Genomic DNA, 11,706 nt, shown 5'->3' with positions numbered 1-11,706 from the left:
TAACGACAGCAGTGCGGGCCCAGCAGTATCACGGTTGGAGGTACCAGGAAGACAAAACCCCGCGGTCCCAATTGTATGACCTCATCCATCTCGCACGAAAGTGGTTGCAAACAGAGTCCCGGAGTCCGGAAGAGATACTAGCGGTTCTGGTCATCGACCGATACATGAGGGGACTACCACCAGACCTTCGTGCCTGGGTAAGCCAGAACAAACCCTCCACCTATGACGAGGTTGTCGCCCTGGTAGAGAGGCGAAGGACAGCAAGGGAGCTGACCCGACCAGTTAAGGAAGAGGCACCCCGGGTTAAACTAGCAGCACCAAGCCCTAAAGTTCGGGTGACTGGGCCACCAGGAGGGCCCAGGTGGAAAAAGAGAGAGGCTGAAGGCCCATCAGAGGCCATAAAGAGTCGGAGCACTGAGGGAGAAGAGGATCGTGATGTTAGACTGCCCAAACCAAGAGACTGGGGAATGCCTAGGGCTCCATACAGATGTTATGCCTGCGGGGAGTGGGGACACATAGCTGCACAGTGTCCCAATGCTGAGGAGCCTATGCAGTGTAACCTGGGGAACTGGGCAGATACATGCTCCCTAATCCACCTTGTGGGGGTCTCACTAACCCCACATATGTATACCAGACCAGTGAAACTAAATGGGGTAGGGACCACGGCACTGGTTGATTCGGGAAGTGCTATCACACTTATCTCAGGGAAGCTCGTGAAGCATAGTCAGCTGCTACAGGCTAAACGTACGGAGATAACATGTGTCCATGGGACGGTTAGTTATTACCCCACCGTCCCAGTAAAAATCGAGATCCAAGGGAACACTACTGAGGTAGCAGCAGGTGTAGTCCCTAAACTCCCATACCCGGTGCTCATAGGGAGGGACTTCCCAGGGTTTGGAAACTTACTCCCAGTAGGGGGATTGGAGAAAGATGGGGACCCTAAAATTGGTGAGGCATCCACAGCAGACTGTCAACCCCCAATCTTCTCTGAAATATCCCCAGATTTGTTTTCCACTCCCAGACAGGGTAGAAAGACAAAAAGGGAAAGAAGAGCAGCTAAGGCCTTGGGAACCCGAATACTGACCCAAAGCCAGAGGGTCGTGCTTGTAGGTAGGCGGACCCGCGCAGCTGAAAAGGAGGCCACGCAGGAGGGAGAAGCACCTGAGTCTGACCCCCACCCTAATGCTTCTGAACCAGTAGAGGCAACAGAGACTGGGCCCCTAGATCTTGGGCAGATTAGCCCCGGGAGAGGAAATTTTGGACAGGACCAGGCAGAAGACCCAAGGTATGACAACATTAGGAAGGAGGTGACTGAAATAGATGGGGTCCCCGTGGAAGGGAAAACCCAGGGACCAGGACCCTACTTCATAATGAAGAAGGATCTCTTATACCGGGTTGCACCAGTACAGGGGCAGAAGGTACAGCAGATCCTAGTACCTCAAAAACACCAGAACGCTGTATTAAGTCTTGCTCATAGTCATCTTTTTGGGGGGCATTTGGGGGTAGAGAAGACCCTGGCACGAGTCCTACGACGGTTCTTCTGGCCCGGAGTACATGAAGAAGTGCGGAGGTACTGTGCCTCCTGCCCGGAGTGTCAGCTGCACAGTCCCCGTCCCCACTTGAGGGCACCTTTAGTACCCCTTCCCATCATAGAGGTCCCCTTCGAGCGAATAGCCATGGACATAGTGGGACCCCTGGAGAAGATGGCTCGGGGCCACCAATATATACTTGTTGTTTTGGACTATGCTACTCGCTACCCAGAAGCCGTCCCCCTGCGGAACACGGCCTCTAAAACTATAGCCAAAGAGCTGGTGGGGATCTTTGCCCGAATGGGGCTACTGAAGGAGATATTAACTGACCAAGGAACCCCATTTATGTCGAAGCTAATGAAGGACCTCTGTACGCTGCTCCATATACATACCCTGAGAACTTCAGTCTACCATCCGCAGACTGATGGGTTGGTAGAAAGGTTTAACCGAACCCTCAAGGCTATGATAAGGAAGGTGGTAAGTCGGGATGGGAAGGATTGGGACACCCTACTACTCTACCTTATGTTCGCTATCCGGGAGGTACCTCAGGCCTCAACTGGGTTTTCCCCCTTCGAGTTATTATACGGGCGTCACCCCCGTGGCATACTAGATATCGCCAAAGAGATCTGGGAAGAGGAACCCAATGAGGGGAGAAATATAATAGAGCATGTAATGCAGATGCGAGACCGGATAGCCCAGGTTACCCCTATTGTACGGGAACATTTGGAGAAGGCACAGGAGGCCCAGCGAACCCATTACAATCGCCAGGCAAAAGTGCAACAGTTCCAACCAGGGGATCGGGTTATGGTGTTGGTACTCACGGCAGAAAGCAAGCTTCTGGCCCAATGGCAGGGGCCCTATGAGGTGGTTGAACCCATGGGGGAAGTAACCTACAAGGTGCGGTAGCCAGGACGCAGAAAACAAGAACAGATTTATCATGTTAACCTTCTGAAACCCTGGCATGCACAAGAGGCATGCACAACGGTCCAAAAAGACCTAACCCAGGAAAACAAGCCTTCCAAACAGGTGAGAGTGTCTCCCGATTTAACACCAGACCAGAAGAATGAGGTATCTGAGATGATCTTCCGGAACCAAGATGTGTTCTCGACAAAACCGGGTCGAACAACCGAGACATATCACTACATCGTCACGAACCCTGGGGCCAGAGTAACAATGAGGCCCTATCGGGTGCCAGCGGCAAAAAGGGAGGAAATAAAAGCAGAAGTAAAAAAAATGCTGGAGTTGGGGATCATCGAAGAATCCCACAGTCAGTGGTCCAGCCCAGTCGTGCTGGTGCCCAAACCTGATGGCACCACAAGATTTTGCAACGACTTCCGGCGACTAAACGAAGTATCCCAGTTCGACGCGTACCCCATACCTCGCATAGATGAGCTAGTGGACCGTCTGGGTAATGCCCGGTACTTGACTACCCTAGACTTGACAAAGGGGTACTGGCAGATTCCCCTTGCAGAATACGCAAAGGAAAAGACTGCGTTCTCTACACTAGAGGGTCTTTTTCAATATACTGTCCTCCCTTTTGGACTACATGGGGCCCCAGCTACCTTCCAGCGCCTCATGGACAAGCTATTACGCCCGCATAACAGTTATGCTGCTGCCTACTTGGACGATGTGGTCATTCATACCCCAGACTGGGAAACCCACCTGGAGAAGGTGGAGGCAGTCCTCGATACCTTCAGGCGAGCTGGCCTTACAGCAAACCCTGCCAAGTGTGCTGTAGGGTTTACAGAGGCCAAATATCTTGGCTACATTGTGGGGAAAGGTTTGGTAAAACCCCAAGTGAACAAGTTAGAGGCCATCCAAAATTGGCCCCGACCAAGTCGCAAGAAACAAGTCCGGGCGTTCTTAGGTGTGGTGGGGTATTACCGACAATTTATCCCCCACTTTGCCACAAGGGCAAGCCCCCTGACAGACCTAGTGAAAGCCCGTGGACCTGATCTGGTGAGATGGACTGACGCAGCAGAGGAAGCATTCACAGACCTACGGATTGCCCTCTGCAGTAACCCCGTACTGATAGCCCCTGATTTCACCAAGGAGTTTATCCTGCAGACGGATGCATCGGAAGTAGGGTTGGGGGCCGTTCTATCACAGATGGTCGGGGAGGAGGAACACCGAATTCTATACCTCAGTCGGAAACTCCTTCCAAGGGAACAAAAATATGCAGTGGTGGAGAGAGAATGCCTCGCTGTAAAATGGGCCATGGAAACATTGCGCTACTACCTGCTCGGGCGCAGAGTTGTCCTCGTGACCGACCATGCCCCTCTTCAATGGATGCAGCGGAACAAGGAGAAGAACACAAGGGTGACCAGATGGTTCTTATCCCTCCAACCTTTCCAGTTCCGTGTGCAACACAGAGCAGGGAGCCATCATGGCAACGCCGATGGCTTGTCACGTGTGCACTGTCTGGCGTCCCAAGCTGCCCAACCCCTTGGCGTTGAGCAGGGGGGAGGGATATGTGACAGACGATAAATCGTCCTGTACCAGTGGGGTACAGGAGTCTGGTAGAGGACAAATATACTGGTCACTGGATGAGTAGTTTTGTGTTCCCTGAGTGACCAGAGCAGGGGCTGCACTAGAGTAATCAGGAACCTGCTAGAACCAGTTAAGGCAGGCAGGCTAATTAAGACACCTGGAGCCCATTAAGAAGAAGCTGCTAGAATCAATTAAGGCAGGCTAATCAGGGCACCTGGGTTTTAAAAGGAGCTCACTTCAGTTTGTGGTGCGAGTGTGAGGAGCTGGGAGCAAGAGGCGCAAGGAGCTGAGAGTGAGAGGGTGTGCTGCTGGAGGACTGAGGAGCACAAGCGTTATCAGACACCAGGAGGAAGGTCCTGTGGTGAGAATAAAGAAGGTGTTTGGAGGAGGCCATGGGGAAGTAGCCCAGGGAGTTGTAGCTGTCATGCAGCGAGGCACTATAGACAGCTGCAGTCCACAGGGCCCTGGGCTGGAACCCGGAGTAGAGGGCGGGCCCGGGTTCCCCCCAAACCTCCCAATTGACCTGGACTGTGGGTTCTTCCAGAGGGGAAGGTCTCTGGGCTGTTCCCCAACCCACATGGTGAATCTCTGCGGCAAGAAAATTCGCCAATAAGCGCAGGACCCACCAAGATAGAGGAGGAACTTTGTCACACTATTTATAAAAGCTAATCAAAGGGTCACATGACTGGCTAGAGACTACTTTGTAATGGGATTTGGGAGAGGCCACAGAGCCATGTTGACAAAATATTTCCTTACAAAATAGTGGGCCACGTCTATTTTTTCCCCCCAATCAAAAATACAATAATTCTGAAAACTAAACTTCGATCCAGTAGAAGCAAACAAGAATCTGGACCTGACACTGATCTCATACATGCAGATTTACATTAGGAGTCCCTCAGTCAAAGACAGTGGGGCAGATTCTGGCCTCCAGCACTGCTGGCACCAAGCCACTAGAAAACTGGCATTACCGGCTACCTGGGAACTCCCCTTCAGGGAGGTGATTCTCTGGGAGGCCAGTGCAGCGACACTACACCCATCCCCAGAGTGCGGGGCTATAGCCAAATGAAATGGGGCCTGGCTGCAGTGCCTCTGTGTTTCAAGCTATTTGCTGCTGCCTTGGGACCATATGTAGCCCAGTGTCAAATCAGGCATCAATCAAAGGGCTCTAAATTATGCTGGGGACTGAAGCAGTCTCCAGCCAGCTGCAGAACCTAGGGGGCCCGCAGGTGGCAAACATTTGTCCCTCCTCTCTGTGCAGCTCAGAATGCGGATACAATGGAGTCAAACCAGACTAAAGCGTTGGCCCTTTTTGCTGAAAAAAGGCAGCTTCCTTCACATTAACAGCAGAAGAGGAGGAACACAAACAACACCCTGGCTGACCAATGTTAACGGCCAGCGGGCCTCACACGAAGCACCGCCTCTGTCCCCTGCCCAGACTATGGCCATGTCTACACTACAAAGTGAAGTTGACTTCATGTAAGTTGACATCGACCCTCCAATTTAAGCAAGTCGATCTTGCGTGTCCACACTACGCTCATTGTGTCGGCGGAGTGTATCCTCCCTAGCAGGGTTTGCATTGACGCACGGAGCACTGCACTGTGGGTAGCTATCCCATAGTGCATGGAGCCGAGTGGAATGTTGTGTTGGGCTTGCAATGCCTTATGGGATCAAAACATTGGTGCAGGTGGTTATGGGAACATGGTGTTAGCCTCCCATGATGCACTTACCTCCCTCCCTCCCTCCCGGAAATCAATGGCAAACCAAGCCTTTTTCGCACCTTTTTCGTAAGCCTGGGTTACCTACGCAGATGCGATAGCACAGGGGTGGGCAAACTTTTTGGCCCGAGGGCCACCTCTGGGAATAGAAATTGTACGGCGGACCATGAATGCTCACAAAATTGGGGTTGGGGTGCAGGAGGGGGTGAGGGCTGTGGTTGGGGGTGTGGGCTCTGGGGTGGGGCCAGAAATGAGCAGTTTAGGGTGCGGGAGGGGGCTTCGGGCTGGGGCGGGGGAGTGGGGTGTGGGCTGAAGCTGGAGGTGCGGGCTCTGGGGTGGAACTGGGGATGAGGAGTTTGGAGTGTAGCAGGCAGGGCCGTCCTTACCCATACGCAAAGTACGCAGCTGCGTAGGGCACCAGGAAACTTGGGGCACCAAATTTCCTGGTGCCCTACGCAGCTGCGTGCTGCTCCAGCCCCTGCTCCGGCTCTTCCCCATGGCCCCTGCCCCAGCCCCGCCCCCACTCCGCCCCTTCCCCTGAGGACTGCAGCAGGGGTCGGGTGCCCTGCACTCACCAGGCGGCAGGAAGTGGAGCGACCCGGCCCCAACCCGCTCCGCTCCGCAGGCTCGTGCTGGGGAGTGGTTTCCCCCCAGGCCCCCAAGCCCACTTCTGTCGCCCCGCGGAAGCCTGGAGCCAGCCCCCCCACACCCCCCGTGGAGGCCTGGGGCCACACACACACACCCCATGGGGGAGCTGTGTAGGGCACCAAAATGGCAAGGGACGGCCCTAGTAGGAGGGTGCTCCGGGCTGGGACCGAGGGATTTGGAGGGCGGGAGGGGGATCAGGGCTGGGCAGGGGGTTGGGGCGTGGGGAGAGGCTCAGGGGTGCAGGCTCTGAGCGGCGCTTACCTCAAGCGGCTCCCAGAAGCAGTGACATGCCTCTTCTCCGCCTCCTACGCTAAGGCTCAGCCAGGCGGCTCTGCACGCTGCCCCGTCCACAGACACCGCCCCTGCAGCTCCCATTGGCTGTGGTTCCTGGCCAATGGGAGCTGCAGGGGAGGCATTTGGGGCGGGGGCAGCATGCAGAGCGGATGCTCCTGGCTGCCCCGACACGTAGGAACAGGAGAGGGGGGCCAGGCCGCTGCTTCCGGGAGACACGTGGAGCGGCCCTCAACCCTGCTCCCCAGCTGGAGCACCAGAGCGGGGCAAGCCCCAGACCCCGCTCCCCAGAGGGAGCTCGAGGTCCAGATTAAAATGGCTGGCAGGCCGTAGTTTGTAGTTTGCCCACCCCTGCTATAGCACAATAAGCATGGACCCCGCTCAGCTGTACACTGTTGTTGTGAGCATTACAAACACCTCGCGCCTTATCCTGCAGTATTTACACAGCCGATACAGGAGCCGCCGCGCAGAACAATGTGATGCCACACAAGCAGCTCTGCTGGAAGACATAGAACCGAGCAATTCGCAGTTGCTGGCGACAGTCGTGCATCACCTTGACATGGTGGAGCGCTGCTTCTGGGCCCGGGAAACAAGCACTGACTGGTGGGACCGCAGAGTTATGCAGCTATGGGATGATGAGCACTGGCTGCAGAACTTTCGAATGCGCAAGGTCACTTTCCAGAAACTGTGCGAAGAGCTTTCCCCAGCCCTGAAGCACAGCGATGCTAAAATGAGAGCAAGTGGCGATAGCTCTGTGGAAGCTTGTAACGCCAGACTGCTAGCGGTCAGTGAGGCATCAATATGGAGTGGGTAAATCTACCGTAGGATCTGTTGGGATCCAAGTTTGCAGGGCCATCAACAGACTTCTGCTAAGAAGGGTATTGACTCTGGGCAACATGCAGGACATAGTGGGTGGTTTTTCCATGATCGACAATAGACGGAACGCATATCCCTATCTTGGCAATGACCACCGTGCCAAAGAGAACATAAACTGAAAGGGATATTTATCAAGTGTTGCAAGCATGACATGTGCATCTTCAGAAATACAGATCTGTTCAGCAAGCTGCAAGCATGGATTTTCTTTCCCGACTGCAAAATAATCATTGTTGATGTTGAAACGCTAATAGTGATCCTGGCAGACCCAGCCTACCCTTTGCTCCCATGGCTCATGAAGCCGTACACAGGCAGCCTGGACAGCAGTAAGGACTGGTTCAATCATAGGCTGAGCAAGTGCAGAATGGTCGTGAAATGTGCCTTTGGACGTTTAAAAGGTCGCTGGCATTGTTTGCTTACTAGGTTAGACCTCAGTGAAAGCAATACCCCCCCCCATTGTTATTGCTGCTTGCTGTGTGCTCCATAATATCTGTGAAAAAAAGGGAGAAAAGTTTCCGCCGTGGTGAGGGGTTGAGGCAGATCGTCTGGCAGCCAATTTTGAGCAACCAGACACCAGGGCAATAAGAAGAGCACATTGAGGAACTCTGTGGTATGTCTACACTACGAAATTAGGTCGAATTTATAGAAGCCGGTTTTATAGAAATCGGTTGTATGCAGCCGATTGTGTGTGTCCCCACATAAAATGCTCTAAGTGCATGAAGTCGGCGGACCGCGTCCACAGTACCGAGGCTAGCGTCGACTTCCGGCGCATTGCACTATGGGTAGCTATCCCACAGTTCCCGCAGTCTCCGGCGCCCATTGGAATTATGGGTTGAGATCGCAATGCCCGAATGATGCAAAACAGTGCCGCGGGGGGTTCTGGGTACATTGCGTCAGGCCCCTCCCCCTCCGTCACAGCAACGGCAGACAATAGATTCGCGCCTTTTTACCTGGGTTACCTGTGCAGACAACATACCACGCCAAGCATGGAGCCCGCTCAGCTCAGCTCACCGTCACCATATGTCATCCGGGTGCCGGCAGACGTGGGACTGCATTGCTACACAGCAGCAGCAGCTAACTGCCTTTTGGCGGTATACGGTGCAGCATGACTGGTAGCCTTCATCGGCGATCTGGGTGCTGGTAGCTGTGGGGCTGGCAGCCGTAGGGCTGCATTGCACCAGCCCCTTACCTTTTGCCTTTTGGCAGTAGATGGTTTATTACGACTGGTAACCGTCCTCGTCGGACAGCCGTGGCCATCAATCATTGGCACCTATCGAACTGTCTTGACAATGATGGCTATCAATTGTAGTATACTATTTTCTGCCAAGTATTGTCTGCTAAGCACCCAGAAGAGGCCGAGGGTGATCTGGGTGCTGGCAGACATGTGGCTGGCAGACGTGGGGCTACATTGCTACACAGCAGCAACCCCTTGCCTTTTGGCAGTAAATAGTATATTATGACTGGTATCCGTCATCATCATACTGCCAAGCGCCCAGTATTTGCTGCCAAGCACCCAGAAAATGCCGAGGGCTATCAGTCATGCTGCACCGTCATATTAAGATGTAAAAAATAGATTTGTTCTGTATTCATTTCCTTCCCCCCTCCCTCCGTCAAATCAATGGCCCGCTAAACCCAGGCTTAGGAGTTCAATCTCGGGGGGGGGGCATTCTGTGTGACAGTTGTTTGTATTTCTCCCTGATGCACAGCCACCTTTCTTGATTTTAATTCCCTGTACCTGTACGCCATGTAGTCACTCGCCCCTCCCTCCCTCCCTCTCTCCTTCCCCTGGTCCTTCAGATACTAGTTTCGTGCCTTTTTTCAGACCAGACGCCATAGCTAGCACTGGGATCATGGAGCCCGCTCAGATCACCGCAGCAATTATGAGCACTATGAACACCACGCGCATTGTCCTGGAGTATATGCAGAGCCAGGACATGCCAAAGCAAAACCAGGACCAGCCGAGGAGGAGGCGATTGCAGCGCGGCGACGAGAGTGATGAGGAAATGGACATGGACCTAGACCTCTCACAAGGCACAGGCCCCAGCAATGTGGAAATCATGGTGTTCCTGGGGCAGGTTCATGCCGTGGAACGCCGATTCTGGGCCCGGGAAACAAGCACAGACTGGTGGGACCGCATCGTGCTGCAGGTGTGGGACGATTCCCAGTGGCTGCGAAACTTTCGCATGCGTAAGGGCACTTTCATGGAACTTTGTGACTTGCTTTCCCCTGCCCTGAAGCGCCAGAATACCAGGATGAGAGCAGCCCTCACAGTTGAGAAGCGAGTGGCGATAGCCCTGTGGAAGCTTGCAACGCCAGACAGCTACCGGTCAGTCGGGAATCAATTTGGAGTGGGCAAATCTACTGTGGGGGCTGCTGTGATCCAAGTTGCCAGGGCAATGAGAGACCTGGTGATATCAAGGGTAGTGACTCTGGGAAACGTGCAGGACATAGTGGATGGCTTTGCTGCAATGGGATTCCCAAACTGTGGTGGGGCGATAGACGGAACCCATATCCCTATCTTGGCACCGGAGCACCAAGCCACCGAGTACATAAACCGCAAGGGGTATTTTTCAATGCTGCTGCAAGCCCTGGTGGATCACAAGGGACGTTTCACCGACATCAACGTGGGCTGGCCGGGAAGGGTACATGATGCTCGCGTCTTCAGGCACTCTGTTCTGTTTCGAAAGCTGGAGGAAGGGACTTTCTTCCCGGACCAGAAAATAACCGTTGGGGATGTTGAAATGCCTATCGTGATCCTTGGGGACCCAGCCTACCCCTTAATGCCATGGCTCATGAAGCCGTACGCAGGCAGCCTGGACAGGAGTCAGGACCTGTTCAACTACAGGCTGGGCAAGTGCCGAATGGTGGTGGAATGTGCATTTGGGCGTTTAAAAGCGCGCTGGCGCAGCTTACTGACTCGCTCAGACATTAGCGAAAAGAATATCCCCATTGTTATTGCTGCTTGCTGTGCGCTCCACAATATCTGTGAGAGTAAGGGGAAGACATTTATGGCGGGGTGGGAGGTAGAGGCAAATCGCCTGGCCGCTGATTACGCGCAGCCAGACACCAGGTCGGTTAGAGCAGCACAGCAGGGCACGGTGCGCATCAGAGAAGCTTTGAAAACTAGTTTTGTGACTGGCGAGGCTATGGTATGAAACTTCTGTTTGTTTCTCCTTGATGAACCTTCCACCCCCCCCCCCACCCGGTTCACTCTACTTCCCTGTAAACCAACCACCCCACCCTTCCCTCCCCCCTGCGAGCACCACTTGCAGAGGCAATAAAGTCATTGTTACTTCACATTCATGCATTCTTTATTAATTCATCACACAAGTAGGGGGATAATTGCAAAGGTAGCCCGGGATGGGTGGGGGAGGAGGGAAGGAAAAGGACACACTGCAGTTTAAAACTTTAAAACTTTAACACTTATTGCTCAGGAAATCATCTAGGGTGGAGTGACTGGGTGGCCGGAGGCCCCCCCACCGTGTTCTTGGGCGTCTGGGTGAGGAGGCAATGGGACTTGGGGAGGAGGGCTGTTGGTTACACAGGGACTGTAGCGGCGGTCTCTGCTCCTGCTGCCTTTCCTGCAGCTCAACCATACGCAGGAGCATATCAATTTGATGCTCCAGCAGCCGGAGCATCGACTCTTGCCTTCTGTGTGCAAGCTGGCGCCACCTCTCCTCTTCAGCCCGCGATTCAGCACGCAACCTCTCCTCTTCAGCCCGCGATTCAGCACGCCACCTCTCCTCTCGCTCATATTGGGCTTTTCTAAAATCAGTAATTGACTGCCTCCACGCATTCTGCTGTGCTCTGTCAGCGTGGGAGGCAGTCTGTAGTTCAGTAAACATTTCATCACGCGTCCTTCGCTTCCGCTTTCTAATATTCACTAGCCTCTGTGAAGGAGAAACATTTGCAGCTGGTGGAGGAGAAGGGAGAGGTGGTTAAAAAAGATACATTTTAGAGAACAATGGGTACACTCTTTCACGTTACATTTTGCTGTTCACATCACACAGCACATGTGCTTTCGTTACAAGGTCGCATTTTTCCTCTTATATTGAGGGCCTGCCGGTTTGGTGTGAGAGATCACTCACGCAGTGCCAGGCCACAGATTTCAGCTTGCAGGCAGCCATGGTAAGACACAGTCTTTTGGCTTTTTTAACCTT

The sequence above is a fragment of the Emys orbicularis genome, chromosome 16, assembly GCF_028017835.1.
Source record: "Emys orbicularis isolate rEmyOrb1 chromosome 16, rEmyOrb1.hap1, whole genome shotgun sequence".
Taxonomy (NCBI): Eukaryota; Metazoa; Chordata; order Testudines; family Emydidae; genus Emys; species Emys orbicularis.
Note: the sequence above shows the minus strand (reverse complement) of the source record.